Source organism: Thermobia domestica, chromosome 13 (genome assembly GCF_964235325.1).
Source record: "Thermobia domestica chromosome 13, izTheDome1.hap1.1, whole genome shotgun sequence".
Taxonomy (NCBI): Eukaryota; Metazoa; Arthropoda; class Insecta; order Zygentoma; family Lepismatidae; genus Thermobia; species Thermobia domestica.
The window spans coordinates 210,970,300-210,980,140 of NC_137466.1; the positions used below are offsets into that span (position 1 = coordinate 210,970,300).

The window sequence follows — 9,841 nt, forward strand, 5'->3', positions numbered from 1 at the left end:
TTACAGTGCATAATAGAAGTAGGCAACACCGAATGCGCTATTTGCAGTCATTCATTTACAGTGTATAATGGAGGTAAGCAACACCGAATGAGCTATTTGCAGTCATTCATTTACAGTGCATAATAGAAGTAGGCAACACCGAATGCGCTATTTGCAGTCATTCATTTACAGTGTATAATGGAGGTAAGCAACACCGAATGAGCTATTTGCAGTCATTCATTTACAGTGCATAATAGAAGTAGGCAACACCGAATGCGCTATTTGCAGTCATTCATTTACAGTGTATAATGGAGGTAAGCAACACCGAATGCGCTATTTGCAGTCATTCATTTACAGTGTATAATGGAGGTAAGCAACACCGAATGAGCTATTTGCAGTCATTCATTTACAGTGCATAATAGAAGTAGGCAACACCGAATGCGCTATTTGCAGTCATTCATTTACAGTGTATAATGGAGGTAAGCAACACCGAATGAGCTATTTGCAGTCATTCATTTACAGTGCATAATAGAAGTAGGCAACACCGAATGCGCTATTTGCAGTCATTCATTTACAGTGTATAATGGAGGTAAGCAACACCGAATGAGCTATTTGCAGTCATTCATTTACAGTGTATAATGGAGGTAAGCAACACCGAATGAGCTATTTGCAGTCATTCATTTACAGTGCATAATAGAAGTAGGCAACACCGAATGCGCTATTTGCAGTCATTCATTTACAGTGTATAATGGAGGTAAGCAACACCGAATGAGCTATTTGCAGTCATTCATTTACAGTGCATAATAGAAGTAGGCAACACCGAATGCGCTATTTGCAGTCATTCATTTACAGTGTATAATGGAGGTAAGCAACACCGAATGAGCTATTTGCAGTCATTCATTTACAGTGCATAATAGAAGTAGGCAACACCGAATGCGCTATTTGCAGTCATTCATTTACAGTGCATAATAGAAGTAGGCAACACCGAATGCGCTATTTGCAGTCATTCATTTACAGTGTATAATGGAGGTAAGCAACACCGAATGAGCTATTTGCAGTCATTCATTTACAGTGTATAATGGAGGTAAGCAACACCGAATGAGCTATTTGCAGTCATTCATTTACAGTGCATAATAGAAGTAGGCAACACCGAATGCGCTATTTGCAGTCATTCATTTACAGTGTATAATGGAGGTAAGCAACACCGAATGAGCTATTTGCAGTCATTCATTTACAGTGCATAATAGAAGTAGGCAACACCGAATGCGCTATTTGCAGTCATTCATTTACAGTGTATAATGGAGGTAAGCAACACCGAATGAGCTATTTGCAGTCATTCATTTACAGTGCATAATAGAAGTAGGCAACACCGAATGCGCTATTTGCAGTCATTCATTTACAGTGTATAATGGAGGTAAGCAACACCGAATGAGCTATTTGCAGTCATTCATTTACAGTGCATAATAGAAGTAGGCAACACCGAATGCACTCTTTGCAGTCATTCATTTACAGTGCATAATGGAGGTAAGCAACACCGAATGCGCTATTTGCCGTCATTCATTTACAGTGCATTTCGCAAGCTTACATAATATGAAATAATTCGACAACAACAGCTTACATCTTGCGTTTAGATTTACACACTTATATTACACACTGTTGTAAGTTATGTCCATACATGCTATCTCCATATACTGCGTATGTTACTGTACAATTCTGCATACAAACAACAAACGGCGTTGGTTAAATTTAAAACTGAACACTGAATCGTGTAAGATACTTTATAAGGATCTATTTTCTGTAGTTGGAAGAAAAAAAAATATTAAATAATAAAAGATAAAAACTCAAGTAAGATATACGACGATAGTAAACAGAATCCAGAAGTTCAAAAACTAAAATTATTTCATTTCCTCCATACTTTTTAACAAAAGAATTACACTAAGAGACACGACATTGCACTTAATTAGTACTAGTGAAGTTGACGGAGCCATCAGCAAATACAAACTCGAATTTTTTTTTATCAGCGACCTCCTTTTTACCGTGTATACATAAAATTCAGAAGGGTGGAGTAGATCTTTAGTGGACAAACAACGTGTGCGTGGGTTTTCCTGTTTCTTTCCACCTTCGTCATTCTACTATTCTCCATCCATCTCAAATCCTCACCGATTCATTTAGTCTCAGTGCATAATCGAGGAACGTTTACAGCATCGACAGCAAGAGTGGAAGAATGTACAGATGTTCAGGAAGCAGATTAGATAGTGCAGTGACTAGCACATCGACATACTCATCTGGATACCGGATTCGATTCTCGATCCAGCTGTGCATTTTTTCACTCTTTGTATTCTTGCTTAACAACTTAAACGAAAATGGAGCTTATACACCACATTCGACCTTAACGGAACGATCGTCTGTGTGTTTATATACCATACCCGTCTCTTCTAAAGTCTTATTTGACAAATTAAACGAAAATGGGGCTTATAAACCACATGTCCTCAATGAAACGACCGTCTGTGTGTTTATATGCCATTATTATTAAGTATTCTGCCTTTCGGCAGGTCCTAGAATTAATGCTTTTTTTCTTTTTTTTTTAATTTTAGATTTAGGCCTGGAAATGTTTCTTCGACGTTTATCGATCTTCAGCTTCCTCTTTTAACTCCCAATATTTTCTTCTTTTTTCAAATCATCGATCAGTTGCGTTCTTCTTCCTATTCCTCGCTTTCCTTCTATGCCAGTATGAAGAAGACAATTAATTTGGCAAGATGTGTCCAATCCGATTGGCCTTCTTCTTAAGGATGTTGGCTACAAGCGTCCTCTTCTCTCCTATCCGTTTTAAAGCATCTTCGTTTGTTGCTCTCTGTGTCCATTTTATCTTCTCCATCTTCTTTCAACACCACATTTCGAAACTTTCTGAATATTTCTTCCCTAACTTCCGTAATGTCCAGGTGTCTGAACCATACAGTCCATACCCGACTCTAAAGAGTCCCTTTAGTGACAGCTATCAATCATTCTTCAGAGACGCATAAAATGGACGCCCTAACAGTTATCCAAGATTATGAATAACTGATTTGTGAAATTAAACGCAAACGAAGCTAATAAACCACACTCCTCTGAACGGAACTAGCATTGTATGTCTCTCGAAATGAAACGATTCTTTTAGTAACGTCCCACAGATATGCCCCTTAAGCAGAGTTGGCAAAAGCATGGTTTTTATTGAAAAAAAACAGAAAACCCGAGTTTTTGGTTTAAACCCGGGTTTTTTTTTGGTTTGTTTGTTTAAACCAGGTTTTTTTGGTTTAAATAATTTGCTCTATGTATTTATATCACATATGGACAGAAATAAGTTTGTTTCGCCTTGGTGTTATTATACAACAACCAGGTTATGCTGGAAGGGGTCACATAAGCTTAAAGCGGAATCCAAACCGCTTCTCGCCTTACATCCGAGAGAAATTGTCCTCCACTTGAACTCGAAACAGGTACTAATTGGCCACAAATACGATACGTCTGCCGACGCACTCAGGAAGGACTCCTGATAAAAATACGTTGTACTGATCTTCACATAGGCCTACTTGTTAATATAATTGTCAAGAATCATTTAAGAAGAACAAAACGATAAACAGTTACACAAGTGAAACCATTATACAGAATTACATATGGACAATTTCAAAATACTGCAAGTACAGAAGAACTAATTTAGTCCAAGTTAAAGAAATACAACGACTTAATTTGCATGTCAGTAAGAATAGTGCATAAAAAAACAAATTAATTGGATCCACTTTGGCTCTGACACGTTTATACATAAATAGATACCAAAGATACTTCTGATTGCAATAAATACCTCTCGTGGGGTTTGTATGCCCCCCCCCCCAAAAAAAAAGAACGGCATTTCGATGTATTTTATCAACAATAAACTATTAAAACGAAACAATATTTAGAATTTTCCTTGTATTGCAATTGCATAACAAGAATAACAAACTATAAAAAACTCACAAAAGAAACATTCATAAACTTACATGATAAAGATGCTTTTGTAGTATAATGGGGAATTTAGGTCTGAATATAATACGAATAATATCCGGGAGTGAAACGTGATAACCCCAAATGTGTGTTCATTACGAATTTACGAACACTTACACTTTGATGAACATTTTTCGTTTTTTGGTTTAAACTTTTTTTTTCTTGAAAAAAACAGCTGGTTTAAACCATCCAACCCTGCCTTTAAGTCCTCATTGCTAAAGGCGAGGAATGCTTACTGAAAGCGAACGATTGTGAAATTAAAATTTTGTGCTCTCCCACGTGAATGGATCCCGGGAAAACGTATACCAAAGGCGTATGCGCCCACCACTAGATCAGCGAGCAGGGCTACTCATTTCGAAAGAGTTAATACGATGTGTAGTGAAATAAGGAAACTATACACAAATATAAGCTAGAGTCACAAGTGAAATCGACTGCAAATAGATAATGCTTTAGAAAACTTTTTTGCAACTCGCCTCTTTTCGTTCTCTGAGGCTCCTACACTCTGCAAGAACCACAGTTCCTCTTGTGACTATCCTAGTAAAATTGGGTAATGGTTTTTAGGCACATTAACTGCAAATAGCACTCTAAAACTACGTTACTCATCTGCCTTCCCTCTCTACGGCTTTTGCACTCAAGGGGGTCAAGAAGCAAATCTACTTATGTCAGTATCCCTAGTAAAATTTGATTACTGATTGTACTTACAATGTTTATGATTATGTCCTAAATGAATCGGGGCCAAGCAATAGAACGTTTCATGTGAAAAAAAGAAATCTGAAGGACATTCGAAACATTTACGTGAGAAATATACTAATTCAGAAAGATGTGTCTAAAATTTATTTATGGAAGCGCCATATATCTGAGTTATAAGGTAGAAATAACAGAACATAAATATTACTAGCATATGATTCTCTGTAGAGGAAGCAACTAGACACGATATACATCCCATAATACCTTATACAGTACACAGTTCGCAAGACAATCTGTCACAACGGATCTAAATAGCGCTTTTCTCAGTATCTTAAGTATTTTAACATTTTCTGCTTTTCGCATGCCTTTGCTCGCTACGTATTTTCCCAGGTATTTTTAAGTTACACTGTCTGCAAATAACGCTCGAAGGCTTCTTAGACAATGTATAAAGGTCCAATGCTACTCATCTGGCTTCTCACAGGCACTCACACTTCCCGATGGGTGACAAAGCCCTTCGTGTAGGGAACTTAAAAAAATTGGGGGAGGGGGAGTGTTGCCATTAGAATGAAAGTTGGTTTAAGAAACCTAACATACCTTAGCTTAATGCCATTAATGGGTGGAGCCCTTCTGTGAAATAAAGGCCAATTCTAAATGCGCTCATAGAAATTATAGGCATTACGATAAAAAAAAGTCTCTATACTCATTAAAAGATTATTCTCTAATTAGGCATGACATATAGTAATTACCAACTGGCAACCCTATCCTTATTCTACACAAACAAAATGTATTACATTGCACTAGGGTACTTACCAAGATTTGCACTGTAAGGAAGAAAATGAAATGAAATAAAATCTTTTGAGTTTTACGTTCCACGTATGCCGGGTAGGCTAAAGGAGACGATGATGATTAGAAATGAATGAAATAATTGAATGAAGAAAGTGGGAGGAAACGGGAGAACTCCGAGAAAACACACATACGGTGTTTGTCGACCACAAAGTTCACTTGGCGCGAGCTGGGATCGAACCAGGGACCCCATGCACTAGAGGTGAACACTGGAACTGAGCCACCGCGGCCCCGCACTGTACGAAAGAAACATACTATGGCAGCAACTGATTATAAGCTCAGTTAATCAAATTTCTGTGAAATGAAAAATGTGCACCGTTACTTTGTGGGACATAACCCAATACTTTGCGCAGAATTGCCTTCAGTTCATTCCTCTCATTCAAGTATATGACGTTCGTAAATCTTCGTTGCCTTTTAACTATATTTTAATGAAGATTGCGTCTCTTAACAGTCCCACGCCCTTCTGTTACTGAAAGCAGTATACAACTATGAATAGAAACTGCAATATGATCGAGATGATGTTCACAGACGGGGGCTAAAATGCTAAAACCAAATTATTCTTGATCATAAGGTTGGGGTGCTGGTTAGATAGGAGATAAAAACGCAATCTGTTGTATTTTCTCTCTGAGTACTAAATTACATCACTGAGTTGCGTTGTTAACAGTTTGAGAAAAATTAGTTTCTCTAATTTAAAAAAAAAAACATATAAAAAGATTTTTAAAATGTCCAGACTATGATTTCTTATTGTTTTTTTTTTTTTTTTAAAAAAAAGCAGAAATTATATCACAGAGAAAATAAAAACGTATAACATAAAGCGTGCCAAAAAAAAAGTTAAGATCTGGCAGTCCTATTTAAGCTCTACGTCCCATTCTTCATAACCCCCCTTGTTACATAAGGACGTTAAGGCCAAATACATTTATTACCGTGCACTTTTACTATACGGATCCATGATATAAGTAGTACTAGGAGTAGAAAAGGGTTAAAAACCCCGCAAGAACACAGATCCCCTTTATGAAATAAATGAAATATATTTTTCGTACCTTATTTTGGTTCCTTTTCGTTCCTGATCCTTTTCTTCCAGTTTTTGCGCGTTTTATCGTTGAAATATTACCGAAACCAAGAAGACTGAATTTTAATCGGCATTTGTTCCGAAGTCGGTCGTCCGCCTGGTTTTCGAGAAAAAGCGTCTAATAGAAACGAAAATTTAAAAATTATCAATTTTTAGGACCACTTTAAAAGGGTATATAGAGTAGGGTAGAGTAGGTCGGTTTAGTTTATTGTTAGGGAAGTTTGGAACCTCTTTGTTAAAATTAATAGTGTGTGCTTTCTCGTCTCTGCGTAAGGATATTAACTGGAGTGTCTCTGTACACCTGCAGACATGTTCAGAATACAAATGCTTATTCCTTTCCCACAGCCCAACCATTCGGTAACCTTGCGCGAAGTAGTTCCTCCGATATCCAAATAGTTCCATGTTTATAACAGCTTATAAAGAAAAAGAAACACAACTTCCGCTCTTTTTACATACTATCAAACACACAAATTAGCAAAGTTATCCATTTCTTCCCGGTAGATTTTCAAAATTTTGCAAGAAACGGACGACCAACTTTGGAACTTAACCCCTTTAATCTTTGAATTGTCTCATTAACGTGGTGGTTTACTTAACCACACTATTGATATATAGGTCTATTTTGTTATAGTACATAAAGTAATAATAATGTGTGAAGTAATTATAATTTTAGAAAAATGAAGTTTTTTGTAATTTCTTTGATTTTATGGGCATAAAATTTATTTTAGTTTGCTTTCTATTTATTTCAAATTCCATTCTGTTTCGTTTTCGTACTCGCAGTCGATGTTGAGTTGTTCATTGGCGGTAGACGTGGTATGTGATTGTATTTTGTGAATCTGTCCAAATATTTATATACTGCAATATATTGCCCTACACATCGTGTGCTGTGTACATTTTTAGTTTCTTTTAGGGTTATTTCTTGATTCTGTTGTGTTTATATCTGTGTTTGAGTTTTATGGGTTTACTTTTTTTTTCTTTCTTGCATAGTGTGGTGTTTGAAACTCATTCTTCGCAATGGATATATTGTTTTGCGTTGTCGGATGCTATTGATGTTCCTGGTTACTTTTGCTCTTTCGGTCAAGTTGAGTGAATTACGGCAAAATAAATTACTCCAAACTATTAACCAAAAGGCTGATATTTAGTAGCTCCCCTCAATCTTGCATATATAAGATTCACAGTGTGTTACTTACTTTACAAAATATAGCTGAGCCTGGAACAGAAAGCGAAGAGAGTTAGAAGCCCCCAGGGCCTTTGTTCTTCTACCTTTATCACAAGTTAGACAAAAACAAGGTACTCGGTTCTGGAACCATGAAATGAGTTGGGGGAGATACTAAATGCCATCCAACCAAAATTCCACCAGCATTGAAAGATTTCTTCTATTAACACACACGCTTGGGGTGTGTGGGGGGCTCTGTCCCTACGATTATTTTATTATGTAGATTATTGGAAGAAATCCTTTCATGCAAGTGATATTTTGGTTAGTTAACAGTTTGAAGTAGTTTACTTTGTCGTAATTCACTTAACTTGGCTTCTGGGTCGTGGCCCTGGCGGGGACGTGTGTTCTAGAATCTTGCCTTGCCCAAATTTTTCTGTACATTTTGCAATTTGTGGATCCGTATAGTAAAACTGCACTTTTCTATCCATCTGTAACCTAAATAAATAAGGGAAATGTATTTAAACAAGGAAAAAAAACTAGTTCAAACAAAACCTGACAAATAGGACAACTAGTAACGTGAGGGTGACAGTGTTTCCAGTATCCTCGCTTACATGCATACCCACCGTCGCTGACTTTCCTAACCCTTATGGACGCATCTGCGCAAGCCCATCAGCTTTGCCTGGCGCTGACTCAGATGATCTTTCATTTAGTGGTTATTTATCACTGATATTTGATATTTTGGAGTATGTTTAGTACAAGGGGTCCAGAAGCACGTAAAAAACACAAAATTTACAGGAGAAATGAATGATGCAAGTACTTAGACGTAACATAACGTAACCAAATCTAACCTAACCTAACATAAACTAACCTAAGCTAACCTGATCTAACATAAACTAACCTAATATTAGTAGAAATAAGCGAAATTCTGTATTTTTTTGGAAAATTATGCGGGACCCCTACACTAATATAACATAAACTAAACTAACCTTACCTATCCTAAACTAACCTAACCTAATCTAAACTAACCTAACCTACCCTAAACTAACCGAATGTGAACAGAAAATACCAAAATTGTAGTATTTTTTTAGAGAAAAGAGCTGGACCCCTTCTGCTAAACATAGGCCGATATTTTTTTGCGCTGTTGTTTTTGTGGGATATTTCCAGACATTGTATTTATACATACACAACGGTTAAGCCCTCCTAAAGTGAATCTGCAGCTAGATATCTAACACTTTTCACAACAAACAATTGGTACCTACCAGACGTGCATTTGCTGATGACAGAACTACGTATTTAATGAATTCATGTATGTCTGCACTAGGCCTGCACTATTACTGATTTTTTAGATGCATTATTATTTTCGTGATCAACCCCAAGCTGTAAAGTTATCATTGTTGCTGTGACATTTACAATCTGAACCTTCTCACCACTCTCTTTATATCACTAAATCCAAATAACCAGTTTATTTGTTAAACATGCACAACAGTTACAAAAATTCTACTTACTTCATGAACATCTATAATAACATCCTAACAGTATCATAGAATAATTACGCGAACCATTTATTAAAAATGTACTCCGTTATCAAAACTTTATCGTTGAAATCTTCTTCTTTTTTCGTCTTCTTCTTCTTCGAAACCATTAAAGGAAATATGAGTGCCACGAACATGATTCATGTAGGCTACAAGTATAAAATTCTGATACAATACCACAATACAATCCTGATTCAACAGCACAATACAATCCCGAACAATACAATACAATCTACAAATATAATATCATCTGATTAGCTAAATTAAAAAGACTCCAACGATTTATCATTTCACAAGCAGTGTTTTCTTCAATGCCACGGTGGCGAACTCGGAAGAGAACGCGAATAGTAATCACAAGGTTGGTGATTCGGCCCATTCCGGAGAATATTTTCTTCACTTTTTTTAAAGTCCTTTTCTTAGACACGCCTTAATGTATACAAATTACGCATATTGTCGATTTAACGTATTTTGGGGGAATAACTTATGATTCATTGGTGTTCCGCCGCGTCCCTGCCGCTCGTGGGCCAATCCTGGTATAATCTTCAAAACGGAAGTGGGGCGGCCGCG

General features: G+C 36.7%; 1 protein-coding gene across 1 annotated transcript in view; it reads right to left on the bottom strand.

Moving 5' to 3' along the window:
• The window catches only part of Rpp20 (ribonuclease P protein subunit p20), a 46,993-nt gene extending 37,597 nt beyond the window's left edge, over positions 1-9,396 (bottom strand). The window contains exon 1 of the mRNA XM_081737291.1: positions 9,248-9,396. The gene's annotated coding sequence lies outside the window, so the exon portion shown is untranslated. The remainder of the gene's footprint in view (positions 1-9,247) is intronic.
• Positions 9,397-9,841: the final 445 nt, after the last annotated feature.